This window comes from Mercurialis annua, linkage group LG6 (genome assembly GCF_937616625.2).
Source record: "Mercurialis annua linkage group LG6, ddMerAnnu1.2, whole genome shotgun sequence".
Lineage (NCBI taxonomy): Eukaryota > Viridiplantae > Streptophyta > Magnoliopsida > Malpighiales > Euphorbiaceae > Mercurialis > Mercurialis annua.
Genome location: NC_065575.1, coordinates 24,673,415 through 24,687,935, shown reverse-complemented (window position 1 = coordinate 24,687,935; position 14,521 = coordinate 24,673,415).

The following is a 14,521-nucleotide window of genomic DNA, read 5'->3' as shown; positions in this document are numbered from 1 at the left end:
AAACGTTTCACCTTTTTAGCGATTTAAGCCAAATGTTTACAAGCGTTATGAAACAAAATTACGAAACAAATCACCTTTTTAGCGATTTAAGCCAAACATTTACAAACATTACGAAACAAATCCAAACGTTTCCCCATTTTAATGATTTAAGCCAAACGTTTACAACCGTTACGAAACAAATCCAAATGTTTCACCTTTTTAGCAATTTAAGCCAAACGTTTACAAACGTTACGAAACAAAACCAAAAGTTTATAAATGTTTCGAAACAAATCCAAACGTTTAACCTTTCTAGAAATTAAGCTAAACATTTACAAACGTTTACAAAACAAATCCAAACGTTTGACCTTTTTAGCAATTTAAGCCAAACGTTTACAAACGTTACGAAACAAATCCTAACGTTTCCTCATTTTAGCGATTTAAGCCAAACGTTTAAAACGTTACAAAACAAATCCAAACGTTTCACCTTTTTAGCTATTTAAGCCAAACGTTTACAAACATTACAGAACAAAAACAAACGTTTCACATTTTTAGCGATTTAAGCCAAACGTTTACAAACATTACGAAACAAATCCAAACGTTTAACAATTTTAGTGATTTAAGCCACACGTTTACAAACGTTGCACCTTTTTAGCGATTTACGCCAAACGTTTACAAATGCTACGAAACAAATCCAAACGTTTCACCTTTTTAGCAATTTAAGCCAAAAGTTTACAAATGTTACGAAACAAATCCAAACGGTTTCCAATTTTAGCGATTTAAGCCAAACGTTACGAAACAAATCCAAACGTTTCACCTTTTTAGCGATTTAAGCCAAACATTTACAAACATTACATAACAAATCCAAACGTTTCCCCTTTTTAGCGATTTAAGCCAAACATTACAAAGCAACACCAAAGGTTTTGCCTTTTTGGCAATTTAAGCCATACGTTTACAAACGTTACAAAATAAATCCAAGCGTTTCACCTTTTTAGCAATTTAATACAAATGTTTACAAATGTTTCACAACAAATCCAAACGTTTCACCTTTTTAGTGATTTAAGCCAAACATTTATAAACGTTAAGAAACAAATTCAAACGTTTTACATTTTTAGTGATTTAAAACAAACATTTTCAAAGGTTACGTAACAAATCCAAACAATTCACTTTTTTAGCCATTTAAGCCAAACGTTTAGAAACATTACGAAACAAATCCAAACGTATCACATTTTTAGCGATTTAAGCCAAACGTTTACAAACATTACGAAACAAATCCAAACGTTTCGCCTTTTTAGCGATTTAAGCTAAATGTTTACAAACGTTATGAAACAAAATTACGAAACAAATCACCTTTTTAGCGATTTATGCCAAACGTTTACAAACATTACGAAACAAATCCAAACGTTTCCCCATCTTAACGATTTAAGCCAAACGTTTACAACTGTTACGAAACAAATCCAAACGTTTCACCTTTTTAGCAATTAAGACAAACATTTACAAACGTTTACAAAACAAATCCAAAGGTTTGACCTTTTTAGCGATTCAAGCCAAACGTTTACAAACGTTACGAAACAAATCCTAACGTTTCCCCATTTTAGCTATTTAAGCCAAACGTTTAAAACGTTACAAAAAATATCCAAACGTTTCACCTTTTTAGTGATTTAAACTAAACGTTTACAAACGTTACGAAACAAAACCAAACGTTTACAAACGTTATGAAACAAAACCAAACGTTTAAAACGTTATGAAAAAATCCAAACGTTTCTTATTTTTTGCGATGTAAGCCAAACGTTACGAAACAAAACCAAGCGTTTCACATTTTTAGCAATTTAAGCCAAACATTTACAAAGTTACAAAACAAAACCAAGCGTTTCACCTTTTTAGCAATCTAAGCCAAACGTTTACAAACGTTACGAAAAAAATCCAACAGTTTCACCTTTTTAGCAATTTAAGCCAAACGTTTACAAATGATACGAAAGAAATCCAAGCATTTCACCTTTTTAGAGATTTAAGCCAAACGACTACAAACGTTACGAACAAATCCAAACGTTTCACATTTGTAGCGATTTAAGCCAAACGTTTACAAACGTTACGAAACAAATCCAAACGTTTCACCTTTTTAGCGATTTAAGCCAAATGTTTACAAACGTTATGAAACAAAATTATGAAACAAATCCCCTTTTTAGCGATTTAAGCCAAACGTTTACAAACATTACCAGACAAATCCAAACGTTTTTCCATTTTAACGATTTAAGCCAAACGTTTACAACCGTTACGAAACAAATCCAAATGTTTCACCTTTTTAGCAATTTAAGCAAAACGTTTACAAACGTTACGAAACAAAACCAAAAGTTTATAAACGTTATGAAACAAATCCAAACGTTTCACCTTGTTAGCAAGTAATCCAAACATTTACAAAAGTTACGAAACAAATCCAAACGTTTGACCTTTTTAGCGATTCAAGCAAAACGTTTACAAACCTTACGAAACAAATACAAACGTTTCCCCCATTTTAGCGATTTAAGCCAAACGTTTAAAACGTTATGAAACAAAACCAAACGTTTCACCTTTTTAGTGATTTAAGCTAAATGTTTACAAATATTACGAAACAAAACAAAATGTTTAAAACGTTACGAAAAAATCCAAACGTTTCTCATTTTTTGCGATTTAAGCCAAACGTTTACAAACATTACGAAACAAAACCAAGCGTTTCACCTTTTTAGCATTTTAAGCCAAACGTTTACAAAGTTCAGAAACAAAACCAAGTGTTTCCCCTTTTTAGACATTTAAGCCAAACGTTTACAAACTTTACGAAAAAAATCGATGCATATCACCTTTTTAGCAATTTAATCCAAACGTTTACAAACGATACAAAACAAATCCAAGCATTTCACCTTTTAAGCGATTTAAGCCAAACGTTTACAAACTCTAAGCAGAAAATCCAAACGTTTCCCCTTTTTAGAGATTTAAGCCAAACGGCTACACACGTTACGAAGAAATCCAAACGTTTCACATTTTTAGCGATTTAAGCCAAACGTTTACAAACGTTACGAAACAAAACCAAGCGTTTCACCTTTTTAACAATTTAAGCCAAACGTTTACAAACGTTACGAAACAAAACCAAGTGTTTAACCTTTTTAGCAATTTAAACCAAACGTTTACAAACGTTACGAAAAAAATTCAAGCGTTTCACCTTTTCAGCAATTTAAGCCAAACGTTTCCAAATGTTACGAAACAAATCCAAGTGTTTCACCTTTTTAGCAATTGAAGCCAAACGTTTACAAACGTTACCAAACAAAACAAAACGTTTCACCTTTTTAGCGAATTAATCCAAAGGTTTACAAACGTTACGAAACAAATTTTCACCTTTTTAGCAATTTAAGCCAAACGTTTACAAACGATAGGAAACAAATCCAAACGGTTATGAAACAAATCCAAACTTTCACCTTTTTAGGGATTTAAGCCGAACGTTTACAAACGGTACGAAACAAATCCAAACGTCACAAACATTACAAAACAAAACCAAACGTTTCGCCTTTTTGGCAATTTAAGCCATACGTTTACAAACGTTACGAAATAAATCCAAGCGTTTCACATTTTTAGAAATTTAAGTCAAACGTTTACAAATGTTTCGCAACAAATCCAAACGTTTCACCTTTTTAGCGATTTAAGCCAAACGTTTATAAACGTTACGAAACAAATCCAAACGTTTTACCTTTTTAGCGATTTAAACCAAACGTTTACAAAGGTTGCGAAACAAATCCACACGATTCACCTTTTTAGCCATTTAAGCCAAACGTTTAGAAACATTATGAAACAAATCCAAAAGTTTCACATTTGTAGCGATTTAAGCCAAACGTTACGAAACAAATCCAAACGTTTCCTCTTTTTAGCGATTTAAGCCAAATGTTTACAAACGTTATGAAACAAAATTACGAAACAAATCACCTTTTTAGCGATTTGAGCCAAACGTTTACAAACATTAGGAAACAAAGCCAAACGTTTCCCCATTTTAACGAATTAAGTCAAACATTTACAACCGTTACAAAACAAATCCAAATGTTTCACCTTTTTAGCAATTTAAGTCAAACGTTTACAAACTTTACGAAACAAAACCAGAAATTTATAAACATTACGAAACAAATCCAAATGTTTCACCTTTTTAGCAATTAAGCCAAACGTTTACAAACGTTACGAAACGAATCCAAACTTTTGACTTTTTTAACGATTCAAGCCAAACGTTTACAGACTTTAAGAAACAAATCCAAACGTTTCCCCATTTTAGCGATTTAAGCCAAACGTTTATAACGTTACGAAACAAATCCAAACGTTTTGTTGGCGCAGCGGGAGGCGAGGGACCGGATCGTATATGTCAATTCAAAATCAAAAGTACAACAATCCGAATCCTAAAGTTGATCATATCAACAACAAATCGATCGTCGTATCATTTAGTAATTAAAGCACGCATCTAAGAATCGAAAGAAGAATACCTATGTCGATTCTCCAACGATTCTTGTAGTCCTGAAAGTACGGCGACCTTAAGCTCGTCCACACGAGTATGCGTCTGATTGAATCCTCGCCTTGAAGTAATCTGCAAGAGTTCCTCCTGCCGAGCAGCCCTAAGCTCAAACTCTCGCCGCGATTACGTCCTTGCTCGGATGTATGAAAAACATCGCGAAATGTTTCCCGTGATTGATGACTACTTGAACTCCTTCAAGTGCTTTCTCTCTCTACAACTTTGTAATGAGATGTGTGTTGTGTGGTGTGTTGAAATGAGCAAGGACATGCTCTATTTATAGGATAGAGCATGTCTTAAGAATGCAACACCTTGCATTCTAGGTGTCACACACCAAGCAAAGGTGTTGCCACCACATGACACCTTTGATGTGGTGACATCACATAGGTGACATCATATAGGTGATGTCATCATATGACATCACATATATGACAAAAGCTTATCTCATTACATCATCACCATGACACCATCATCCAATTAGCTTATAATTAATGATGTAAGTATCATTAATTAAACTAATTAATTACTAAAGCCTTTTAATCATAAAATTTGGTTAAAATATAATTAGGTTCCTACTAATTTATAACTCTTATAAATTAGTCCCTAATACAATTAGTTCCTACTAATTTATTACTCTTAAAAATTAGTCCCTAATTTGTACTTGTTTTTCATCTTAGATTAATTTCCGAGATATGCTAGTATCCATATGAAATTGATCTTTCGTAAACTCAATCGGTTACACACTCTATTGTGTGTGACTAACTAGGTTTACATCTATATGGAAATGAGAGACATAAGAAACGTCTTTCTTATAATAAATAATTAAATCTCATTTAATTATTAATTCTCGTAGATCGAGAGTGACATCTAGCAATATATCACGACCCCCAAATAGAGATGAATGTTTCGCTGCATTCTTTATGAACCAATGTTCATAATTACCGTACACTCAAAATTCCCTTCATCTAAGATTCCAATCTCGACTAGTGTCACAGTTAAGTCAAACACTGTTTGTTTTGATTATATGACCTCATCTCTCGGTTCTAATTCTTGATAAATATGACTTCCACTAAAAACAACTTTCTATGTAAGTCATATACACCTGCGCAGGTTTTATCATCCATCAAGAACAATTCGAGATAGCATAGAATCTTGTCTCTGCTCATCTAGAGTGATGAATCCTTTCTAGGTTAAACCCCTATCTCCATATACAACTAATTAGAGCCAACACATCCCGCGGCGCTAGCTCATGAAAGATATAGGGTTAAGGAGTGTCAAACTCTAATCACCTATATACAAGATAGTGTCACCGCAAGTCAAAGGACATATGTACAATTATGAACTAGATGACATTAAATTGACTTTAATGAATTACCATGTATAAGTCATCTAGCGTCACTTGTTCGACTCACTCAACACCTTGAGTGTCCACATGTTTATTCTGATCCCCATCAAGTAGTATGAGGCTCACTACTTCCTATAATTAGCAACTCTTTACTAATCAGGAGAATAAATAGAGGTGACGATCTTTCCGGGATAGTGCGATGCCCTTATTCGCAGGACCCCATCGATCGTGAATGGTTATTTAGATCACTTGTATAATAGAATCTGTCACTCATATTCTTAACACCTTAAAAATAGATTATATCACAACGTGATAAGGACAATACGTAATAAATGAACACTTAGTTGATGAGACACTTAGTTCAAATAAAACATATATATCTTTGCCGTTGAGATTAGGTATACAAATATACACGATTCAATGTCCCTAGGGCACATACTACTAACACGTTTTACCTTTTTAGTGATTTAAGCTAAACGTTTACAAACGTTACAAAACAAAACCAAACGTTTAAAACGTTATGAAAAAAATCCAAACGTTTCTCATTTTTTGCGATTTAAGCCAAACGTTTACAAACGTTACGAAACAAAACCAAGCGTTTCACCTTTTTAGCAATTTAAGCCAAACATTTACAAAGTTAAGAAACAAAACCAATTGTTTCACCTTTTTAGCACTTAAAGCCAAACGTTTACAAACGTTACAAAAAAAATCCAAGCGTTTCACCTTTTTAGCAATGTAAGCCAAACGTTTACAAACGATACGAAACTAATCCAAGCATTTCACCTTTTTAGCGATTTAAGACAAACGTTTACAAACTCTTCTAAGAAAATCCAAATGTTTCCCCTTTTTAGAGATTTAAGCCAAACGGCTACAAACGTTATGAACAAATCCAAACGTTTCACATTTTTAGCGATTTAAGCCAAACGTTTACAAACGTTACGAAACAAAACCAAGCGTTTCACCTTTTTCGCAATTTAAGCCAAACGTTTACAAATGTTACGAAACAAAACCAAGTGTTTAACCTTTTTAGCAATTTAAACCAAACGTTTACAAACGTTACGAAACAAATTCAAGTGTTTCACCTTTTCAGTAATTTAAGCCAAACGTTTACAAACGTTACGAAACAAATCCAAGCGTTTCACCTTTTTAGCAATTGAAGCCAAACGTTTACAAACGTTACCAAACAAAACCAAACGTTTCACCTTTTTAGCGAATTAAGCCAAACGTTTACAATCGTTACGAAACAAATTTTCACCTTTTTAACAATTTAAGCAGAACGTTTACAAATGATACAAAACAAATCCAAACGTTTACAAACTTTACAAAACAAATCCAAACGTTTCACCTTTTTAAGGATTTAAGCCGAACGTTTACAAACGGTACGAAACAAATCCAAACGTTTCCCCATTTTAGCGATTTGGGCCAAACGATTACAAACGTTACGAAACAAAACCAAGCGTTTAAAATGCAACGGAACAAATCTAAACGTTTTACCTTTTTAGCGATTTAAGCCAAACGTTTGCAAACGTTATGGAATAAAAGCAAACGTTCCACATTTTTAGCTATTTAAGCCAAACATTTTACAAATGTTTCGAAACAAATCCAAACGTTTCCCCATTTTAGCGATTTGGGCCAAACGATTACAAACGTTACGAAAAAAAACCAAGCGTTTAAAATGCAACGGAACAAATCTAAACGTTTTACCTTTTTAGCGATTTAAGCCAAACGTTTGCAAACGTTATGGAATAAAAGCAAACGTTCCACATTTTTAGCTATTTAAGCCAAACATTTACAAACGTTTCGAAACAAATCCAAACATTTCACCATTTTAACGATTTAAGCCAAACGTTTACAAACATTACTAAAAAAAGCAAACGTTTCACCTTATTAGAGATTTAAGCCGAAAAATTTCAAACTTTACGAAACAAATCCAAATGTTTCACGTTTATAGTGATTTAAGCCAAACATTTATAAACGTTACGAAACAAAAACAAACATTTCACCTTTTTAGCGATTTAAGCCAAACGTTTACAAACGTTATGAAACAAAACCAAACGTTTCAAATTTTTAGCGATTTAAGCCAAACGTTACAAACGTTACGGAACAAAAACAAACATTTAACATTTTTAGCGATTTAAGCCAAACGTGTACAAACAGTACGAAACAAATCCAAACGTTTAACAATTTTAGCGATTTAAGCCAAACGTTTACATACGTTGCAAAACAAAACCAAACGTTTCAACTTTTTAGCGATTTAAGCCAAACGTTTACAAACGTTTCCCCTTTTTTAGCAATTTAAGCCAAACGTTTACCAAATTTTTTAAATTTTAGCGATTTAAGCAAAACGTTTACAAACGTTACGAAAAAAATCCAAATGTTTCACCTTTTTAACAATTTTAGCCAAACGTTTACAAACGATACGAAACTAATCCAAGCATTTCACCTTTTTAGCGATTTAAGACAAACGTTTACAAACTCTACGAAGCAAATCCAAATGTTTCCCCATTTTAGAGATTTAAGCCAAACGGCTACAAACGTTATGAACAAATCCAAACGTTTCACATTTTTAGCGATTTAAGCCAAACGTTACGAAACAAAACCAAGCGTTTCTCCTTTTTCGCAATTTAAGCCAAACGTTTACAACGTTACGAAACAAAACCAAGCGTTTAACCTTTTTTGCAATTTAAACCAAACGTTTACAAACGTTACGAAATAAATTCAAGTGTTTCACCTTTTCAGCAATTTAAGCCAAAAGTTCACAAAAGTTACGAAACAAATCCAAGCGTTTCACCTTTTTAGCAATTGAAGCCAAACGTTTACAAACGTTACCAAACTGAACCAAACGTTTCACCTTTTTAGCGAATTAATCCAAACGTTTACAAACGTTACGAAACAAATTTTCACCTTTTTAACAATTTAAGCCAAACGTTTACAAACGATACGAAACAAATCCAAACGTTTACAAACTTTACAAAACAAATCCAAACGTTTCTCCTTTTTAGGGATTTAAGCCGAACGTTTACAAATGGTACGAAACAAAACCAAACGTTTCCCCATTTTAGCGATTTGGGCCAAACGATTACAAACGTTACGAAACAAAACCAAACGTTTAAAATGCAACGGAACAAGTCTAAACGTTTTACCTTTTTAGCGATTTAAGCCAAACGTTTGCAAACGTTATGGAATAAAAACAAACGTTCCACATTTTTAGCTATTTAAGCCAAACATTTACAAACGTTTCGAAACAAATCCAAACGTTTCACCATTTTAACGATTTAAGCCAAACGTTTACAAACGTTACTAAAAAAAGCAAACATTTCGCCTTATTCGAGATTTAAGCCGAAAAATTTCAAACTTTACGAAACAAATCCAAATGTTTCACCTTTATAGTGATTTAAGCAAACATTTATAAACGTTACGAAACAAAAATAAAACATTTCACCTTTTTAGCGATTTAAGCCAAACCTTTACAAACGTTATGAAACAAAACCAAACGTTTCAAATTTTTAGCGATTTAAGCCAAACGTTACAAACGTTACGGAACAAAAACAAATGTTTAACATTTTTAGCGATTTAAGCCAAACGTGTACAAACGGTACGAAACAAATCCAAACGTTTAACAATTTTAGCTATTTAAGCCAAACGTTTACATACGTTGCAAAACAAAACCAAACGTTTCAACCTTTTAGCGATTTAAGCCAAACGTTACAAACGTCACGGAACAAAAACAAACGTTTAACATTTTTAGCGATTTAAGCCAAACGTGTACAAACGGTACGAAACAAATCCAAACGTTTAACAATTTTAGCGATTTAAGCCAAACGTTTACATACGTTGCAAAACAAAACCAAACGTTTCAACTTTTTAGCGATTTAAGCCAAACGTTTACAAACGTTACGAGATAAATCCAAATGTTTCCCCTTTTTTAGCAATTTAAGCCAAACGTTTACCAAACGTTTTTAAATTTTAGCGATTTAAACCAAACATTTACAAACGTTACGAAACAAATCCAAACGTTTCACCTATTTAGCGATTTAAGCCAAACGTTTACAAACGTTATGAAAAAAATCCAAATGTTTCACCTTTTTAGCAATTTTAGCCAAACGTTTACAAACATTACGAAACAAAACAAAACCTTTCGCCTTTTTAGCAATTTAAGCGATACGTTTACAAACGTTACGAAACAAATTCAAGCGTTTCACCTTTTTAGCAATTTAAGCCAAACGTTTACAAACATTACGCAACAAATCCAAAAGTTTCACCTTTTTAGCGATTTAAGCCAAACGTTTATAAACGTTACGAAACAAATCCAAATGTTTCACCTTTTTAGTGATTTAAGCCAAACGTTTACAAAGGTTATTAAACAAATCCAAATGTTTCACCTTTTTAGCAATTTAAGCCAAACGATTACAAACGTTACGAAACAAATCCAAGAGATTCACCCTTTTAGCAATTTAAGCCAAACGTTTACAAACGTTGCGAAATAAATCCAAACGTTTCACCTTTTTAGTGATTGAAGCCAAACGTTTACAAACGTTACAAAACAAATCCAAACGTTTGGATTTGATTCGTAAAGTTTTAAACATTTCGATTTGTTTCGTAACGTTTGTAAATGTTTGGCTTAAATCGCGAAAAAGATGAAATGATTGGTTTTTTTCTCAACCAAGTAACCAACCCAAACGCAGGAACACTCCTCAACCAAGTAACCAACCCAAACTGTAATCATAGGAATTTCGTGCTTAACGACCTAAGTACTTGCGTAAGCAAAACTCAAATGGTTGTTCTCGCACTATAACTAAAAACCACCACTTTCATAAATCAAACTATCTTAAAAGGTCACAAAAGCCTTAGTGCCAACTTCCACTTAACATAAAACGATAACGCCCTTTCTAGGCGAAATCAAACGAAGAAATACAAACTCTCCGACATAAAACTCGACTGAAATACCTAGGATAATAAAAATGAACCTCAAATAAAATTTCTACATAGAGAAGGTCAGCACAAGACCAGACATGCCGAAAATACATATGGGGTATTACATTCTCCCCAACCTATGAAAAATTCAACCTCGAATTTTAAATCTACAACTGATTTGCAATTTGTACGGCCACAGCACATATACGCGCAACATATTTAATCTAGGGTTAATTCTTATAAAAATCACGAACTTTACACGAAGTTTCATTTTAATCATGACCTTTAAAAGTTGCCATTTAAAGGCACGAACTTTCATTTTGTTTCAAATCTATCATTTCAGTGTATTTTTGTTGACTAAATTCTTCAATACACCATTAATGAAAGACCCAAATTATAAATCGACATTAAATCTTATTATCTTTTATTTAGAGTATATAGGATTAGGAATTTTTGGTTCGATAAAATACATCGGATTTTACTTTGGCGATAGATTTGAAACAAAATGAAAGTTCGTGCCTTTAAATGACAACTTTTAAAGTTCATGATTAAAATGAAACTTCGTGTAAAGTTTGTGATTTTTTAGGAATTAACCCTTTAATCTAACAACTCGGAGCTCTAACGATTACACGATCAACACAAAGTGAACAAACAAAAATTATCCAACTGAGAGTCACAATTACTCTTTAACAAGTTGGCTTCCAAAACTAGCTCGAATCTTAACGAATACGAAATCCATATCATCAAAGTTAAACAACAGTCTCGAAGTTCAAACTATAGTTCTTATAAACCCTCAACAATTAAACCCTCAACAACAGTATCAAACCAAACAACATTGTTGTCGAAACTCACTAACCACGATTATCGATTTTCGAATCAGCTAGTTCATATATCCTAACCAATTTAAATTCTCAAAATAATTCAATCAACTGACTATAACCTCATATACAATGAGAGATCACTACGACTAATTTACTTCGACCGGATTGTTAGTTATGCTCAAACATTTTATATTCAAAAAAAAATTACTTCTCTTAAAAATAAACTATACGTCTTACACCTCCTTTTATATTCAATAATCAAAATGCTTTACCGTCAAAAAACCATCAGTTTTGTAAACCCTTGAAAATTTTTAAAATATTCGCATTTTGGATTCACATCTAAAATAAGTTTGCAATTTTTTTTTGAAACAGTTCAACTGACAAAATTTATGTTATCTTTAAACCAAACTTGCTATAATAAATTTATCTCTTTCTCGAAAATACACAAACCATGAAAAAATCTTTCGTATTAAAATACACATTGATGTTTCAACATCCAAAATTTAAGTCGCTTCTAAATCTTGCTCTCAGCAAAATACAATTTGAAGAAATCGTTCAACCAAAAAAAAAAATTATTATTCCTTTTAAATCGAATTTAACGAAATTTCTTCCTTTCCTCAGAAGGGTAAAATTAACAATTCAAAATTCTTTGTTTATGAAATTACCTTTATATCAATATACCAAAAAAACACTTGGACAAAATCAAATCTGAAAAGATAAATTCTCTTTTAAAAATATATTGTAGACACACACATGAGCATAGCCAATATCCTTAATCCACAAAATCCTTAAATCACAAATCGGAAATTATCACTAAAACTTTCTATTCTAAATTACTCTATACCGCACTTACCACAACTATTCTCTAACGCAACCTCAAAATCATTCTTACTCATAATCACAAGATTCTGATCCTACAGACCAATCGCTCACAACGTAAACGTCCAATAATCATCACCATCATCACAGAGTATTTGTCTGGCTACCTTTTGGTAAAATTTTCAAAATTATTTGAAATCCAACAACTTTATGTATACATTTATTATAATATGACTCGCGAGCTCGTTTCAAAACATATTTCTCAAAACACTTTATCGAAAAATCCATTTTACATAATTGTGCGCCATGGTGATGACATCTCTCATCCACAAAGAGTTGCATCCAACCCTAATTATTACTATGCATGTATCAATTATTGATTTATCTTTTATTTTGTGGACATATTCAGTGTTGAATGCAATCCTATTTGTGACATTTCAAATGCATGTTCATGATATGTCTGGTCACAATTACGTTTTGAAAATATTTCAAATATTTTAACAAATCAACCTTTGAAATTCATTCCACAATAAAACATTTGCTAGACGTTACACTCTGTGAGATGTGCACTTGATAAACTTAAAATATTACTCAAATTCCTTACTTGCAACCTAGCAACATTCGATGCTATAAAACAACTCAACCTAATAATTCTGTTACAACTCTTCCGCATAAATATTCAACTAACCTCAACTCTAATTGAAAATTATACCCAACGAACATATCACATACATTCCTATGAAATTTACCGCCCGCTTCCGCATCGCATCATCATACTTGATGAAAACACCAGTGTATAAATACACCGGCCAATCTCCTCGGTTCAGAATTTTCAATATCCTTTCAGGATAACAGAACCATCAACCATTCCAGAGGAATACTCCCCTCGTCTTTCTTAACACGAAACAAGAGCAAAACCGAACATCGCGAACATGGTCTAAACAGAGGTCTTACTCAAAGGTCAAACCATACGTCGAGGTAAGTCAACCACGACCACGTGGTTAAGTCCTCCCACGTGCTACACCGCACAAAGAGACAAAATAAAAACAATCAACTTGGTCCAACAGACAAGCGATTTATACAACGCAAATTATTTCTAAGGGATACCAAATTTGTAAATTATAAGCCACGCAAGCATGCCATTCAGCAAAACAACTCAATCATTCTTAAAGACAATTATTAAAACATGCTACAACAAGTTTGAATCTTTGTATCGAAATCAACTTGCAATAATATCATCCTTTAAGAATATGCTACAATTTTATTTTGAAATTTAAAAGTCAAATACAAAAACTTCCAAATTTTATTGAGCCCCACGGTTAAAACAAAATCACTTTCTGTAAAAGTCTCTTCTTATTAATCAATTGCTTTAAAACGGATACCCAAGTATCTCAATCCATGAAACCATCGAGTTAGCCGAGTCATTACAACTACCAAGCTTAACTCCTAAATTTGGGTGATCCAAGTCGAACCCAATACAACTGTTTATAAAACATAATCAAAAACATTTGTAAATCGGAAAAAAATGTGAATAAAATTTCCATCCTTGAAAAATTGAGAGCTCAACTTAACCCAACCGCTAAACGGCAATTTAAGAACTCAAGTGAGAAATCCTTAATCTAAAACAGCCATTTCCATAACTCAAAAAATTTAAAACACAAGGAAATTCTTTTTAGAAGCAACTTAATCAAAAATCAAACTTATAAAGAATTAAACTCAAACTTCTCTTTTGATTATGTGTCAAAACACAAATTAAAACAAAACCACTTTTCTTAATGAAAACTCTTAATGCAACATGTGGTCAAACCATATATGACTACAAAACACGTTTTAAAGTTTAACCCAAAATCTCTTTAACAGAAAAACAAAGCTAACGTCCAACATACGATCACATTTAAAATCAACAATCGAGGCCAAAGCCAAGATGTACTGTATAAATATGAAAAAAACAATTCAACGCATCATGTAAAAATAGTTGTGACCATACCATATACTCAAAATTGTATCAGGCACAAACGCCAAGGTTTATCAAACAACATCATATACCCAAGTATGAGTTTTAGAAAAATTTACCAACCTAAGATTTCCCGAGAAATCGAAAGCAATTATAATCACCCAAGTGAAGTAATC